The sequence below is a fragment of the Megachile rotundata genome, chromosome 15, assembly GCF_050947335.1.
Source record: "Megachile rotundata isolate GNS110a chromosome 15, iyMegRotu1, whole genome shotgun sequence".
Classification (NCBI taxonomy): domain Eukaryota; kingdom Metazoa; phylum Arthropoda; class Insecta; order Hymenoptera; family Megachilidae; genus Megachile; species Megachile rotundata.
In genome coordinates this window covers 6533368-6551077 of record NC_134997.1, presented here as the reverse complement: position 1 = coordinate 6551077, position 17710 = coordinate 6533368, and the positions used below count along the sequence as shown (strand labels likewise).

Below are 17710 nucleotides of genomic sequence, written 5' to 3'. Positions count from 1 at the left end.
GAATTTAAAAAATTCGCAAAATTCAAAAAATTCCTACAGTTCAACGAATTCTAAAATATCGCAAAATTTACAAAGTTTGTAAAATTCAAAAAATTCCCAAAATTCAAAAAATCTGTAAACATAAAAAGAACTGTAAAATTAAAAAAATCTGTAAACATAAAAAAAATTGTAAAATTCAAAAAATTCCCAAAATTCATAAAATTTGTAAACATAGAAAAAATTGTAAAATTCAACAAATTCCCAGAATGCAAAAAATTTGTGAACATAAAACAAATTGTAAAATTCAACAAATTTCCAAAATTCCCAAAATTTTTAAAATTCCCAAAATTCATAGAATTCCTACTATTTACAAAAAAATTCTAAAACACTTAAATTCTAAGATGTTATTTTGAGAACAAATTTTATATATCGATAGAGTCAGTTATTTTTTACGTTCTAAGTAAGTATTTATGTTTACAATAATCTCATGTTTTTGTTCATATCGATTCCGATACTTCAACTTCTATCTATATGTTTCATACAGACGCAGATGTCGAATGTAGTCCGTAATTGGTACGTTGAACACGTAATGTTACGTGATCAGCTTGAATATTGACGAACGTAAATATCCACGATTGATTGAACGCTATTGCAAGAAGAAACGATAAAATCCCTGCGATTTTGCAAACAAAATAGATTAAATTATTATTTCCTGTAACCCGGATATGTTAAATACACAAAATTTATTATTTACTGGAGATATGCGACAGCAAAATTGGAGACCTCTTTTGATTTTGCAAATACATTTTTTCATTTTAAATTTATTTTCATGATTTTTTTATTTGAGTATGAAGGTTTTGAAAAATTTGGTAATTTAGACTATTGGGGACTTTAGTTATTTAGTTATTGGGAGATTTGAAAACTTGGAGAAATTGAGATTTAAAAATTTGGAAATTTAGAAACTAGAAAATTTGAAAATTTATAAACCAGAAAATTTAGCTATTTGGAGATTTGAAAACTTGGGGAAATTGAGACTTAAAAATTTGGAAATTTAGAAATTAGGAAATTTGAAAATTTATAAACCAGAAAATTTAGCTATTTGTAGATTTAAAAATTTGGGGAAGTTGAGATTTAAGAAAGTTGAGGAAACTTGAAATTTTTAAGCTATTTGAAATTAAAAATTTTTGTAATATCTTAAACCCTTGAAATTTCCGAGATATTTCAAAAAATCTTGAAATTCTTAGGATATTTTAAAATCTTGAAATTTTTAAGATATTTTAAATCTTGAATTTTTTAGGATATTTTAAGCTCTTGAAATTTTTAGAATATTTTAACTCTTGACATTCTTTAAATATTTTAAATCTAGAAACTTTATATATATACAAATTTTGAAATTTGTAGGAAGTTTCTGAAATTCAAGATTTAAAAATTTGAAGATTTAAAAATCATTTTTGTGATTTTAAGAAATTTGAAAAACTGGAAAATTAAAGATATATCTGCACTATATTTATCTTCTCAAATAACTGATTGCAATTCAAAAATTTCTAATTTTAATATCACAGCAATCAAATGATCTAACATAGAGTCTTATTAATCTCTGATTAAATACAAAAAATAATTGTAATTTATAAAAATCATAGATTCCACCAAATACGCGTCCATTAATACATCAAGAGTATGTACTTACCAGTTGCTATTATATTATTACACACTATTACTATGCACATTATTCTTATTGCAAATTGCAAAACAAACTAAACTTATTTCATAAATTTTATTTCACTTATTTATAATTTATTAAATAATTAAATATTTACTTATTTAATAAGTAAAAAAAGGCAAAGATCAGTATAAACGCACAAATGTCACCCACGAAGCAGAAAAAATGTCGATCATCCATTGTTAAGTAACTGTAAAAAATATTGCAACTTAAGATAAGAAGGATTATGTCGAGAAACGCACGTGAAAAGAACTCTGTTCATCGTAGACCGATAGATCGATATTTAAAGAAATTAAGGAATAAAAGGAACGCAAGAATTTCTCTGGCGAACGACGAGATTATTTAAATAAAAGAAAAACCTGAACATCAATTTAGTTTCGAAAAATGATGCACGATTGTATCTCCGAGATCGTATCATTCCTATTAACGAGGGATGTTCGATCGATGTATCGTCTGTTAAATAATTATCGATTAAGCTCTACACGATTCGAAAATCGTATCCGTACTGATTATACTCATGTATACGTTTCCATAGAACATTGATAATAAACCGATCGTGACAAATTATTATTGCCTTATTCAATTTTCCTCTTTTCGTCCATATTTGTATCTTTTGATATCACGACACATTGCACGACATAGCACATTTCACGAATGTAGGTTACATGAAATTTCTTCATAATTAAAGGAAAACAAAATTTATATAAATACACTGATAAGAAGGTAGGTGTCTGACATGATATATAGTTCCTTATTAAAACTTACTTTTCGTATAGTTCCTCGTAAATGAACGCGTATACTCTTCGCCATTGTAGTGCGTCACTCGTCATGTGTAGCTTTCGTAGATCACTGATGACAGTTTATATTTCCGCACTTAGTATATTTAATAGAAAATACAATTCAAAACCACAGAATAACACTTTATATTTAAAATTGAAGATATTACTTTTAAGTAAACTAAAGATATTTCTAAGCGTAGCTTGGTGACAGCGCGCACAATGCATTTTAGCGGGAAAACAGGACTGTTGGCGGTCGACCAGTTGTACCAACTTAGAAACAATGTACAGTGTCGCCAACGGGAGAAACTGAATATTTTTATATTACCAACCTAACAGAAATTATAAAATGTCATCGGTGTGTCCGCAAAGACGAAGAAGCAGATTTTTAACCGACTTCGAAAAAGGAGGAGGTTACTCAATTCGATCAGTATATTTTTTTTTTATTTTTTTTTTTTTTTTTTTTTTTTTATTATTATTTTTTTTCTATGTGTGCCCGCCTATTACGCCTAGCTGGATGCACCGATCGGAACGAAACCTTTTGCATCTGGTAGGTTCTGACTCCCCATTGGTACCATTATCAAAAAATTTTTCATTTTTCAGTTGCAAAGTGTTGTTATTGCAAAAAAACCGGCAACTTTTGAAATAAACTTTTCTCGATTTTAGTGCGCTTTTAATATCTTATCACGGACATGATTCTGAACAATTTTGTTCATATAAAAATTTCGCGGAAAGCTTTAGTTTTCGAGATATTAGCGAAAAATTGTTGAAAAGTTTTGAAATCAACTTTGGACGATTTTAATGTCCTTTTAATATGTTATCAGGGGCACGATTCTGAACAACTTTTTCCTTATCCACAATTAAGGGGAAGCTTTAGTTTTCGAGTTATTAGCGAAAAACTATTGTTACTAATATATTGAATTCTACGTATGCCTCCGTGTCTCTGGTGGTATATGAGTCAACATGCAGTCGCCGATTTTCTACTGTTTCTACAAACACGTCTTGCCGGCCGATAAAAAGTGTGAAATAAAATAATTTTTAGAAAAAAAAATACGCCGACTTCGAAATGCACTAAAAAGTATAAAATAATTTCTATTTCCTAATGAAGTAATTTCTATTTCATTCAATCATACAATTACGTAACAGATATGAATGAAACCTATTTACTCGTTAGGTATTATATTAAATACATTTCAACCTTTTCGGAGGCGGCGAAAAATTAAAAGATTATTTTGAATATGTTATTTAATTTTGCGCCGCCTCCGAAAAGGTTGAAATGTATTTAATATAATACCTAACGAGTAAATAGGTTTCATTCATATCTGTTACGTAATTGTATGATTGAATGAAATAGAAATTACTTCATTAGGAAATAGAAATTATTTTATACTTTTTAGTGCATTTCGAAGTCGGCGTATTTTTTTTTCTAAAAATTATTTTTGATTCGTGAAAAAATACATGGAAGTTTCAGATTAACTCGTTCACTCGATTCGTAGTAGCAATTTCCGGGCCGCCATATTTGGAAACAATAACGTTATAACTATCGAGTAGCTTCAAGATTGAATCTTCATTATTTTACGATGTACAATTAGTAAGTCAAACTCCGTTGCATGCACTGTGTAACAGCATCCATGAAAATGATTATACACCCAGCATCGTTGAGGTATTTATAATTTAATCGTACCGCTTCAAAAACTTCCTGCAACGTATTTCATAAATATGCGAATGCTCAGGTTTAATCGATTTCGAATCCAATGTGCGGATGAAACACGCGCACGGTTAGTTACGAAAAGAAAACTGCGACTTTTAAAAACTTGGTAATGGTAAGCTAAGATCGCATGTTAGAGGAGGTTTTCGTATTAGACAAGTTTATTATAACCTTCAAAATTTCTATAATAGTTCATTTTTGAGGAAAAAGAAGAAGTACAGTTTAGTAAACCTTGAATCGCAAATCAAGTCATCCTTTTTGTAACCTTAGTATTAAGTTGATATCACATATTAGGAGAGGTTTTCGCATTAGGCAAGTTTGTAGCGTAACCTTCAAAATGGTTCCCGTAATAGTTTAGACTCGTGACCACAGTAAATAAAGACAATTTAGTAAACTTTGAATCGTAAATGAAGCTATCCCTTTTGAAACCTTAGTATTAAGATGAGATCGCATATTAAGAGAGATTTTCATATTAGGCAAGTTTACTATAACCTTCAAAATTCCTGTAATAGTCTTGTGAAAGAAGAACTAAGTAAAGACAGTTTAATGTTGAATCTTAAATCGCAAATCGCCGTTTACAATAACAATGTTTACGTAAATATTTCTTATTACGTTTAAAAGTAGATATACTATTTTCTTAGAAGAAAAGCTTGTAACGAGTGAAACGCATACATTTGAAAGAAGGATAAAAGTTTGAAATCTTTGTTGAAATGAAACTTCAGCACAGTTTTCTAGTTAATTAAAATGGATCAGTGGAAACATAATACCATAGAACATCGGTATGAAAGAACGTAGAATTACGTACAAAAGCGAAAATCCATCTTTTACTGTTGTTTCTTAACGTGAAAATAACAATAAGTTTGCCTTAAAGTAGAGATTTCGTTAATTAACCTCATTCGAAGATGTTTCTATTAATGTACAATATCTCTGCGTATTTGTGCTTCAAAAGTCTTCGTTGAATAAAGCTTCTAAATTGTGCTCTCTAATATTCGATTTTTAGGTTATGTACAAAATAAATCTGTGAACATCTATCGTAGATTCGATAAAGTAATATAATGCGCTAGCTTAAAGCTAATTTATGATAATATAAACATTTCATCTAACATTCCGAATACACCTTATTAGCATAAAATAAATATTCACCAATTTATAGCTTGGTATTATTAATTAATACCTTGTTTGATTTAGTGATTGAAATTTCGGTGGAAAATTTGCAAATTTGGTTATCGATCTAACTATTGTGTAAAGTACATAATAATTGAACTATTATAATATACAGTTGCAGTAAACTAAAAAAATTACTTTTAATATGTTTGATGCCTATACAGAATATTATCATAACATAGACGAAAATAAAATAATTTAAGTAACCGATCAGGAGTTTTAAATAAAATCTGTATCACGAGTATCATAGCCCCAGGGGCATCAAGCTGCCCGCGTCGATCCTATTTCTTCGCAATCAGCGACATAACACAGTAAACAACACGCAAACGTTCCAAAATGATGAACAGAACGATAAACGCTCTAATTTGTCCAGGTTTTTTGTACAGACACAAATTATCTAGCAGACAGACAGTATCACCGTTTCGGGCTACGGACACATCCGTTGACATACTGTAAATATTTAATCGATCGTGAAAGCTACAGAGAGAGAAAATTAAAAATTGCACGAGTCAATTACCTTGTTACTCGAGCGAACCAGACATGTTTCGTTGATAGTCGACCGTACCACGCACATATTCGAATTCATCGAACCAGAGAGCCGTGATACGATAACGCTTCACTTTGCCCGCTAAATGGATTTATGATCGACACGATTTTTCTACTCGCGACAGAGATTCGCTGTAATAAACATCGATGTTTCGAATTATGGCGAAAAGTTTTGCCGTTTCTCTATCATCGGGAGATGACACAAATGTGGCGCGCTTGTTCGGAGAAGCCATTTTGCTGAACAAAGCTTTGTTTCAAAATTATGTGTTAAATTAAACTCACTAAACTAAGTACAGTAAGGTAACCAATAGAACTAGATGAATTAACTGAACTAACTGAACTAACTGAACTCACTAAACTAACTACAGTGACTTAACCAATTAAACTAACTGAACTAACTGAACTGACTGAACTAGCTGACCTGACTGAACCAACTGAACTAACTGACCTAACTGAACTAACCGAATTAACTGAACTAATTAAAGTAACTAAACTAACTAAACTAACTAAACTAACTAAACTAACTAAACTAACTAAACTAACTAAACTAACTAAACTAACTAAACTAACTAAACTAACTAAACTAACTGAACTAAACTAACTAATCTGACTAAACTAACTAAACTAACTAAACTAACTAAACTAACTAAACTAACTAAACTAACTAAACTAACTAAACTAACTAAACTAACTAAACTAACTAAACTAACTAAACTAACTAAACTAACTAAACTAACTAAACTAACTAAACTAACTAAACTAACTAAACTAACTAAACTAACTAAACTAACTAAACTAACTAAACTAACTAAACGAACTAAACTAACTAAACTAACTAAACTAACTAAACTAACTAAACTAACTAAACTAACTAAACTAACTAAACTAACTAAACTAACTAAACTAACTAAACGAACTAAACTAACTAAACTAACTAAACTAACTAAACTAACTAAACTAACTAAACTAACTAAACTAACTAAACTAACTAAACTAACTAAATTAACTAAACTAATTAAATTATAAGCAACTTCAACTTTTCGTTGTTGGTTAAAAGTCCTCCAAGCGTGTAAAACTAAGCAAAAGGGGTAGTAAAAGTTAAACTAAACAATTATGACCTACCCTTAAAGAGGTAAATCACAATAAAAACAATAAGGATAAAAATAATCACAATAAAAGACTAATATTGATACTGTAATATTACTGTAATGATTATATTGGATTACTATTATTGTTGTATTAGCAAATATTGGTACATTGACCTAACCTAACTAGCCAAATAACAAGTTACACATTTCTTATTTCAAATTACAATATTTGTTGTTGTATTTTAGTGCGAAAGATATTGCTCGTTTGATGTAACCATTGTAACATAATAATGCAATTATTACAATAAAAACAGTAAAATAATACAGTAGTGCCACTGCTATTAAAACTAACTAACCAACCTAACCTAACCAGTGACCGATTTTCACGGTTCAAATTACAAAACCTGTTAATGGTCTTAATGGAACAAATTTTGTGTTACGTTTTATACTACATAAACACGATATTTCAATAATACATCAGAATGAGAGCGCGTTTATTACACATGTTTTCGCATTCGGTTCTGAAGAAAAACAAAAGCAGATAACGTTGATATATTATCGATATTATTATAAAGCTGCTTTCCTTGGAACCTGTGTTGATTTTAACGACGATAAAAAATTAATAATGCATATTCAATTATGTTTTATCGTTTGTTTGCTTGTCTTTCTATTTAATTTTTAATTTCACGGCTTGCGTGCATTATAGGGTAAGGTTAGTGTTAATACAGTGTTACTAATGTTAACATTGTATTATTGCTAAAATAATTATCAGTAGTGTTGAAACAAGTTAAAGTAAAAATTAAACTTTAAATTTACAAATCAAAATTAAAACTAAATTTTAAATTTACAAATAGAAGTAGAAATTCAATTTTATATTTACAAAGTAAACTAAAGTAAAAATTCAACTTTAAATATGCAAATTAAAGTGAAAAGTGAACTTTAGATTTACAAATCAAAATAAAAACTAAATTTTAAATTTATAAATAGAAGTAAAAATTCAATTTCTAATTTACAAAGTAAAGTAAAGATTTAACTTTAAATATAAAAATTAAAGCAAAAATTGAATTTTAAAATTTACAAACTTAAATAAATTTATTTAAATATGCAATGGAAGATTTCACTGATTCTTAATTAATGATATATGCAAAATATCTAGGAAATTACTGAGTGTAATTTTTAATCTTTTCTAAAAGAAATAGCGATATACCAGTATAAAAACCAATTTAATAAACAATATCCCAAATTATTTATTATTGCACGCCAAGCATTTTACACATTATTTCTCATTACTTCCGGTATTAAAATATTTACAATTTCATGTTTTTAAATAAAATCGTAATTAAAATGAAGTGGAGGTAGAAAAATAAACTTTTGAATAAATACGCGTTATTTACGCAGTGCCAGAGATATGATTTTTTCCAATTTCACGTATCTTCAGCGTCCTAAAAAACATGCAAATGCTTTTTGAACTTTATGCGCGCCGAAAAATATAACCTCAAATATTGAAGTAGCGCATTCACCAAAGTAACATTACGCGTGTTATCAAAGTTAATAATTCTGTATAATACTGAGGTATCATCGATAAAGTGAAATTGTCACTACTGTTAAATCAATTAATTCGTTTTTTAAACTATCTCGGATAAACTCAAGCGTTAATTACCGCTTTGGTAAACGTTTACATTGCAATGGGTTTGTGCAAATACTCTATTAAAATATATATTCCCAGCTGCGTAGATCGATGTATTCCATCGTGTTTACAAGACTAACGCAACGTTATATGTAAACGTTATTAATAACTTCTAACAATACAATTTTTTAGGAGGAAGAATGCAAAATTATTTTACTTAAAAATTAGCAATTTGTACAAATTAATATTTTTGAATAGTTCTACTTTTAAGTTCTAGTTTTAATAGTTTAATGAGAGACTGCTGTGTAAAATAGTCATCCTGAAATAAATTATAAAATTATATAAAATTATAGAAAAGATTTCGTAAATTAAATTTGTTGAGTTAAGAAAGGAGAACAAATAAGAAATTGTTCAGAAGAGAAATATTGGCACGCAGTTTGTTTTACATGTGTGTTGACCACGGTTTTAGTTGATAATCCATTTTGGAATAAAACTAGTGATGGAAACGACGCAGTCAGCAATATCGACGTTAGTCTCTAAAAGGTTCTTTCGTATCGAATAGCTTTTAAAGCACGAGCATAAAACCGAACAGTTATTTGATACTTTTAGAAAAATACTGGGTGTATATCGTTTCAACAGTGCATCGAACAACAATACTGTTTCGTATAAATTCTCTCTTGGAAAGATACGAAGCGAAATAAAGATAAAGAATTGAGTCAGGGTCAGTTATCAACAATTAATGTACTATGCTTCTCGTGTTCTAAAGTTGGACAGTTAAAATTCGCCAATATATTTATTTAATAAATATTTATTTATTTGTTCAAGTAGTATTTTAGCTCTAGTAGTATTTGTTGTTTCAAATGTTTAAGTTAAAGTAAACGTAGTAATTTATTGTAATGTTACACTTATTAATAGTAGTAAGCATGAATAATATGAATAAACAATAATATTATGTAATACACACTAATCAATGTTAATAATCAATAATAATATATAATACACAATAATTAATATCAATAATGAATAAGAATTCTCCATTGAAAACAATGTTTCCATATTAAGAATTTTACGAGATCATTCTTATATAATAAGCATGGATTTATAAGTTAAACAACGCAAAATTTTATAATTTATAAATTGTTAGTCTACAATAAATGATTTGTGTTTTCGTAAAATAAATAGTACGATATATAAGCCATCCCTTTTGGTATATAACAACAAATACAAAAGTACCATGCGAACGCTTGGACTAGAAATACTATCCAAACTTCTGGACCAGAAATATTATCCAAACTTTCCGAACCAGAAGTACTATCCGAACTTATGGACTAGAAGCACTGTCCAAACAAGTGAATCAAAAACACAGTTCAAATATTAATGCAAGCAAATGTATATACCTATTTCCAGAAAGAAGATGCAATTACACAATAGTAGGTTTGCATCCTTAATCGCCGTAGGACAACGGCGCCCTACGTCAGTTCATTGTCTATGAACGCATCCTCGATGTGATATAGGATACTCATTTGCATCTCTGTTAGTCTTGGGAGTCACGATCTAGCCTCTCGTGAGTGTCGATAAACAGTACTCTAGATACCTGTATAAGCACGTTTCGATACACAACACTATCGCTATATTGCCCATTCACCTGTATCGCCGATACAAGCTCGTTCCTCACACCTTGTGCTTCTACTTAGTGGCACTTAAGCAAATTCGCTGGTTCTTGCTCGTGTCACTGATCGGTCACCCACCTGCCACTGAAAATAGTTTCGACGTAAGCTCTAGCTTAAAGTAATAAGATTACGATCGGTTTAACACACCCTCTACGAGACTTTGTCCCAACAAACTTAGTGTAACAAGGTCAATGTTTGGTTAGCGGATGTCTTAGACACCTGCGCGTTAAAGTCGCGCATACTTTCGATCTTGCAAAAAATACAAATTTAAATACAAGATCTAAATTTAAATTCAAGAGATAAATTCAGTTGATAATACCACCGGTTAATAATTCGTCATTTTTGCACTGAATTGCACCAGACGCAAGGGCGTATTCACAGTCTAATATCTTACATATCTTGCTGTGACTTTCAAAATGTCGATGTTCAGGCGATTTCGAGTTAGCATATCTTAATTTTGTGATACGTCTAGTTTCAAACTAAATGAGTTGCATTTCGTGTTTAATCAAAAGAAAGCGAATGCAAGCCATCTTGTGGAAACGATGACTATGTCCTAACGATACTTGTTTTGGTTCTACTTTGATAAAACGTAAAACGTCATGGATTGATTCAACCATCATCGACCGCAAGAATCACTTCGGAAGTCAATGCTATTTGGTGGGATCAGGTGTCAAGAGCTGAGACCACGTAAAAATAGTTAATACCGAACGCTACCGTCAACGAATAATCAGTTTGAACCATGCATTGATCGAAAAACGTACAGATTGGGCTAGAAGACACGGAAAAGTGATTTTGCAACACAACGCCGCATCACACACAGAAAACGATTAAAGGCACAATTTCTGCACTTGGTTGGTACTCTTGCCCCACCCATACTCATCAGACTTCGCCCTTTCCACTTGTTTTCATCAATGGCTCACGTTTCCAGGAACACTTCAACAAGATGTCTAAAAATGGCGGATGACTGGTTTCAAAATGTGAACAATATTTTGGGGAGGACAATTTGAAGGGTAGATGGTAAAATTGCTGGCGATGGTACTTTGAATAAAGCATTTTTTCCCAAATTTAAATTTTGTTTAAAACTATACTAGGAATTATTAATTAAACCTAGCAAGCTCTATAATAATTGAAATACAACTCGAATTTCAGGTATTATATATATTTGCAAGTATTTATGCAAATGTATTATGTAATGTAAATGTGTTGTAATGTATTATGTTTGATGTATAATTTGTAATATATTATGTTTGATGTATTATTTCCAATATTTTTAAAGAAGTGACTTCCTTAATTTTCCACTTCACGAATTGGCCAATTACATTTTGAATTACGTCTATAAATTGCAATGGTCCGTTTAAATGACCGAAACTCCGTTAATATAAAACAGCAAGCGTGTCTAGAATTTTCAGTTTCCCGGAATATTCATGATGAAGGAGAATAATCTGCAGTGCATTCAGACTTTCTCGTGAACATCTAGATTCCAGTTATGTCGTAAGCTTGCTTTCCTCTTAACCAAAATTATCATCCAGAACACGCGACTCGTATTACGAAATTAACATGTTTGCTTTTAAGTGAAATTGGAAAAGTCTCGGAACGAATACGTGACTCGTCGGATAACTAGTTATTTTTATTCTACTTCAAATGTCGATATATGGTGTCGGTAGAGATCTGTGTGTTACTTGTTGCTTGACATTCACGTGGAAAATATGAACGATTTTTTGGAACACAGAAGAAGAATAGAAGGACAATAGAAAATAACAATTTAGGGAATTTTCGGAAAGTAAAGAAATTGAATTTTCCTGGTTATTTCAGAATTTGGGGACTCGATTCTGGAATTCAAGGATTTAGGGATTTAGAGAATAGCGAATGGGAATTTTGGTAATTTCAGGATTCGGAAATTGAGAGTTAAGGAATTAGGGACTTTGGGAATTCCGGAAAGTAAAAATTTGGGAAATTGAGAATTTGGGAAAATAGAAATTTGGGAAATTAAGAATTTCGGAAATTGAGAATTCGGGAAATTAGAAGATTGGGAAATTGAGAATTTGGGAATTTGGAAATTCGGTGATTTAGAAGTTCAAGAATTCAGGAATTCCAGAAGTTAAGGATTTGAGGATTCGTGGATGACTAAACTTGAGAATTTCGACACTTCAGTATTTGTAAATTTGGAAATACGAAAATTGAGGGACTTAAGAATTAAAAAATTTGAGAATTTGAAAATTTAGAGATTTGTGTATTTTATACACTTGCAAATTGAATCGTATCAAGGGTTGAAAACCCACCTTAAAAAATCGCATAAAAAAAGCAACACCGCAAGATAATACCAGTCCTCAAACTTAAACACACCTTACATCCATTGAATCCATCTCTGTTCCAAAATGCACAACTTACATAACGCGACGTCCTACTTTCATCCCCCATTACGCGTATCCCCATAATTGTTTCTCAACGCAGTCGGACAGCGCGGAAGACGACAATGATTAAACCCGGTGGTGTCTGAATCGTATCGCTGATGAAAGCAGTACTTACACAAGCATCGGGAAGTCGTTTTACGAGCGGGAATAAAAATGGACCAGCCGTAAAAGTGGTGGTGGATGAAATCACAATTGCTTAATGAATTTTCGTGGGGGGTGCAGGTTGAATTGGGGTCGGCGCCGCCTAACTGTGCCAGCATTAGCCCGTTGCTCTTTGAAGGAAGAGGGGAGCATGGCACTATTACACCGAATTCGGCCAGAAATTTGCATATACAGGCTGTCTCACAATTTGTGTAACTCCCGAAAAGGGATGGTAGAAAACGTAATTCTGAATATGACTTCCCTTTGCTAAAGTGGAAAGGGGTGGTAGAAAACGTAATTCTGAATACGACTTCGCTTTGCTAAAGTGAGGTTTTAAAGCTTCGTTTTTGAATTATTAAGAAAAACACGGATCAATCAGAGCGCGAGGATCAACCCCCTAACATGTACGCTCGAGTTAATTCGAGCGCGAATATAATCGAGAATTGAAAATAACAATGTGAAAGCAAAGAAAAAAATCGTTTTATTGATATTTATCATTTACATGGGATTGTAAGCTATAACACTTATTTATTCAAGAATAAAATATAGCCTTTTTCCGTAGAACAAAAGCGCAGTATATAAAAATTGACTTTTTTGTCCGATTTCTTCAAAAAAAACTGTGCGTTAAGGGGTTAAGCGTGCGCAGACGCGGGAATGGCAGCTTGGAAAACGCGTAGTTATCCAACGCGTAGTAATGCAATGCGCGGTAATTCTACGCTTGGTAATGCAACGTGTGGTAATCCAATACGTAGTAATCCGACGCATAATATTCTAACGCGTAGTAACGCAGCGTGCGAATATCCAACGTGTAGTAATCCGACGCGTGGATATTCAACGCGTAGTAATACAACGCGTGGTAACTCTACGCGTAGGAATCTAACGCGTGGAAATCTAACGTGTAGTTAACCAACGCGTAATAAGGCAATGCGCGGTAATTCTACGCTTAATAATGCAACGTGTGGTAATTCAATGCGTAGTAATCCAACGTGTGGTAATACAACGCATAATAACCCAGCGTGTGAATATCCAACGCGTAGTAATCCAGCGCGTCGATATTCAACGGGTGGTAATTCAACGCGTAGTAACCCAGCGTGTGAATATCCAACGCGCAGTAATCCAGCGCGTCGACATTCAACGCATAGTAATCCAACGTATAGTAATACAATGCGTGGTAATTCTACGCGTAGGAATCTAACGCGTGGAAATCTAACGCGTAGTTAACCAACGCGTAGTAAGGCAACGTGTGGTAATTCTACGCTTAGTAATGCAACGTGTGGTAATACAACGCATAATAACCCAGCGTGTGAATATCCAACGCGTAGTAATCCAGCGCGTGGATATTCAACGCGTAGTAATCCAACGCGTAATAATACAATGCGTGGTAATTCTACGCGTAGGAATCTAACGCGTGGAAATCTAACATGTAGTTAACCAACGCGTAGTAAGGCAACGTGTGGTAATTCTACGCATAGTAATGTAACGTGTGGTAATTCTACGCATAGTAATGCAACGTGTGGTAATTCGATGCGTAATAATCCAACGGGCAATAATCCAACGCGTAGTAACCCAGCGTGTGAATATCCAACGCGTAGTAATCCAGCGCGTGGATATTCAACGCGTAGTAATCCAACGCATAGTAATACAACGAGTGATAGTTCTACTTGTAGGAATCTAACGCGTGAAAATCTAACGTGTTTTTCCTTAATAATTCAAAAACGTGGCTTCAAATCCCATTTTTGCAAAGGGAAATCTTATTCAGAATCACATCAGCTACCACCCCTTTCCGGAAGTTACATTTATGAGGCATCCTGTATAACGAGAGCTACGTAGGCAGTCGAAGAGGAAAGCAGGGACCGGATAAGCGGTTGTCTTTAACCAGCGAAAACCTTAGAATTATGCAATTAATGTATTCATTGTGCAGCGTATTACCCCTTCAACCGTCTTATCGCGCACTTCTTGTACGCGAATGCGGACAGAGTAGCGACTTAAGGCAAGTTTACATTGGTGGAGTATATTGGAGAGCATGGTAGGTTTTCATAGGGAAATTGCTGCTGCGGAAGCTGTTGATTTGAACAAGAAAATAACACGTGTACTGGGTGTGACAAGATTTCGGATGTTTAGGTTGGAAGTGCGACAAGGTAACTTTTGGAAAGAATGATAATGATGGATAGAATTTGATGTATTTTTATTTTTAGAGAGAAAATAGCATTTGTGGGCAAGCTAAAGTTAGAGTAATGGAAGATGTAAAATTGAGGGACGGTTTGGGGGATTAAATGGGATGTTTATTTTTGTCGTTTAGAAATTTGGAGGTTAGTGAATTTTGATATTTGGAAGTTTTAAAATTTTGGGGTAGGCGGATTTGAGGATATCAGTGTTTCGGTATTTGGGAATTTAAGCATTTGGGAGTTAGAGAATCTGAGCTTTTAGAAATTTAGAAATTTGAATGTAGGATGAATTCATCAATATGGGGATTCAGGAATTCAAGGATTTAGAGATTTGGAGATTAGGAAACTTGGAAATTTCAGCATTACAATATTTGAGAATTTGGACATTTGTGAATTTGAAAATTAAGGAATTTGAGAATGTAGAAATTTTGAGAATTTGAGAATATGGGAATTTAGGAATTTGGGAATTTGGGAATTTGGGAACTTGAGAATTTGGGTGTATGAGAATTTTGGTAATTGAGAATTTAGAAAATGGAGAATTTGGGTGTATGAGAATATTGGTAATTGAGAATTTAGAAAATGGAGAATTTGGGTGTATGAGAATTTTGGTAATTGAGAATTTAGAAAATGGGGAATTTGGTAATTTAAGAATTTGGGAAATGGAGAATTTGAAGAATTAGAAATTTGGAAAATTCAGAATTTGAGAAACTGGAAATTTGGAAAATTTAGAATTTAGGAAATTGAGAATTTGGGAAATGGAAAATGTGGAAAATGGAAAATCGAGTATTTGGGAAATTTAGAATTTGTGAAATTAGAAATTTGGGAAATGGAAAATTCAGAAAATTGAGAATTTGGGAAATGAAAAATTTGGAAAATAGAAAATCGAGAATTTGGGAAATCGAAAAATTTAGAATTTGAAAAATTAAAAATTTGAGAAATCCCCTGTACCCCTATATCTCTATATCCATATATCCCTATATCCCTATATCCCTATATTTTCATATTCTTACATTCTCTAAATCTCTAAATACCCAAATTCTCTAAATTCTCTAAATTCTCTTACAATCTCTAAATTCCCAACTTTCTAAATTTCTACGTTTTCAAATACTCAAACTCCCAATCCCAAAATTCTCAAAATCTCAAGTTCTGAAATGCTAAAATCTCTAATAAGAGTTTGAAAATATAAAAAAAAATGTGTTCAACTGTTAAATAAATATTAATATTTATCACTGCCGTGACATCGTTTTTTGCAGTTATATCTTCAATATCGCGTTTCTCATAACGCGAGATAAGTAACTGCATACCCGACGTTTATTCGGAACGCATGCCATTTAGGCTAAGAATTTCGCTATCGTAAACTGTCTTTGAGGATGCTTGAATTTTATTGCGAATGCGATCCAATATTTGTTCCGTCGATACGCGGGTATTTTCAATTTTTATTGGTAGTCAATTCGATAGACGAAAAACGAGCGAAAAGTGCTTAATACATCAGAATAATCCAAACGCAGCCGCGTATTTGATTACACATTTATGGTTTTCCGAGGCGAGTTGAATTTTTCTCTGGTACTTCATTCAACGGAGCGTGTGTGTGAACTTTTTTCAAATTCGGAGAACTGAAAACTGATTGGGAAAACGCGAATAAAAACAGGACGTGTATTGATGTTTATTGGGAAAACAAAGTATTCGGGGCTTCTCTCGATTATATTTATTATTTTTTATTATCAATTCTTTTTTAGGGGTGATCATATTTTCTGATATTAATCGTACGTGCATTATTTACGAAATATAGAAATATAAATAATAAATGTGTTGTAATAATAATTGAACAAAAATATATCTGAATGTAAAAAGAATTATAAAAATATATAACTGTGTGTATATATATTTAGTTATTTATTGTCATTAAATTTTTGTTTAAGTGTTACTATTATATTTTTATAAATACGCATTTGAAAATATATACAGATTACAAAATTTTACGAACTTCCAACAAGCACAGTTAATTTTTCAATTTGATCATTAAATTTTCAGCTACACGTCATCGACTTTCCTAATATTAATTATTTCTTTCGTTTTTTCCCGCGAGATAATTAATTTCATCGAACCTGGAGCACCGATGGCAGCGAACGTGTTAATTCTTCATCAAGCTTATCAAAATTTATTTTCTCCATTGCCACGGATTTGATTACCATTAACTGAAACGAATTATATTTAATTGATTTAAACGAAAATGGGCAAAGTTTCCGTTTTAGCGTGTGCCGAATAATTAAACGAATCATCGTATATTGAAATTGCTGTTAAATTCTGGGTGAAACCGCAAAACAAAATGGACGATGAAAAGATGATGATAGGAAGAGGAAATAATAGTAACTATAGTGACGTAATTTATGAAGGATAATGGGTGGTGATACAACGCGAGTGAAATACAAACTGTGATAATTATATTGCATAGCAAATATACACTACCGTCCATAAGTATCCGGACACTTGGTTTCGTTGCATAAAACATAGTTGAACGTTGTACGAAAGATATTTAGGGTTATCATATCATTTGTAATAATTATTATTATCTTTTTTGAGGTGTCATAATGTAATAGAATTAATTTTTAAGTACAAATTATACAATGAAAGTGTGAAAGTAAAATTCATGTCCAGAAGTACAAAGTCCAAATTTGTGAATCTAATGAAATGCTTTCGATTCTAAAAAAAATTTTA

At 31.8% G+C, this 17710-nt stretch overlaps 2 protein-coding genes across 2 annotated transcripts in view; one reads left to right on the top strand and one right to left on the bottom strand.

Moving 5' to 3' along the window:
* Positions 1-2733, bottom strand: part of LOC143265949 (uncharacterized) — a 199091-nt gene extending 196358 nt beyond the window's left edge. Inside the window, exon 1 of the mRNA XM_076540724.1 lies at positions 2465-2733. The gene's annotated coding sequence lies outside the window, so the exon portion shown is untranslated. The remainder of the gene's footprint in view (positions 1-2464) is intronic.
* Positions 1-17710, top strand: part of LOC100876585 (opioid-binding protein/cell adhesion molecule homolog) — a 657546-nt gene that overhangs the window by 469292 nt on the left and 170544 nt on the right. The gene's annotated exons all lie outside the window — the stretch shown is intronic.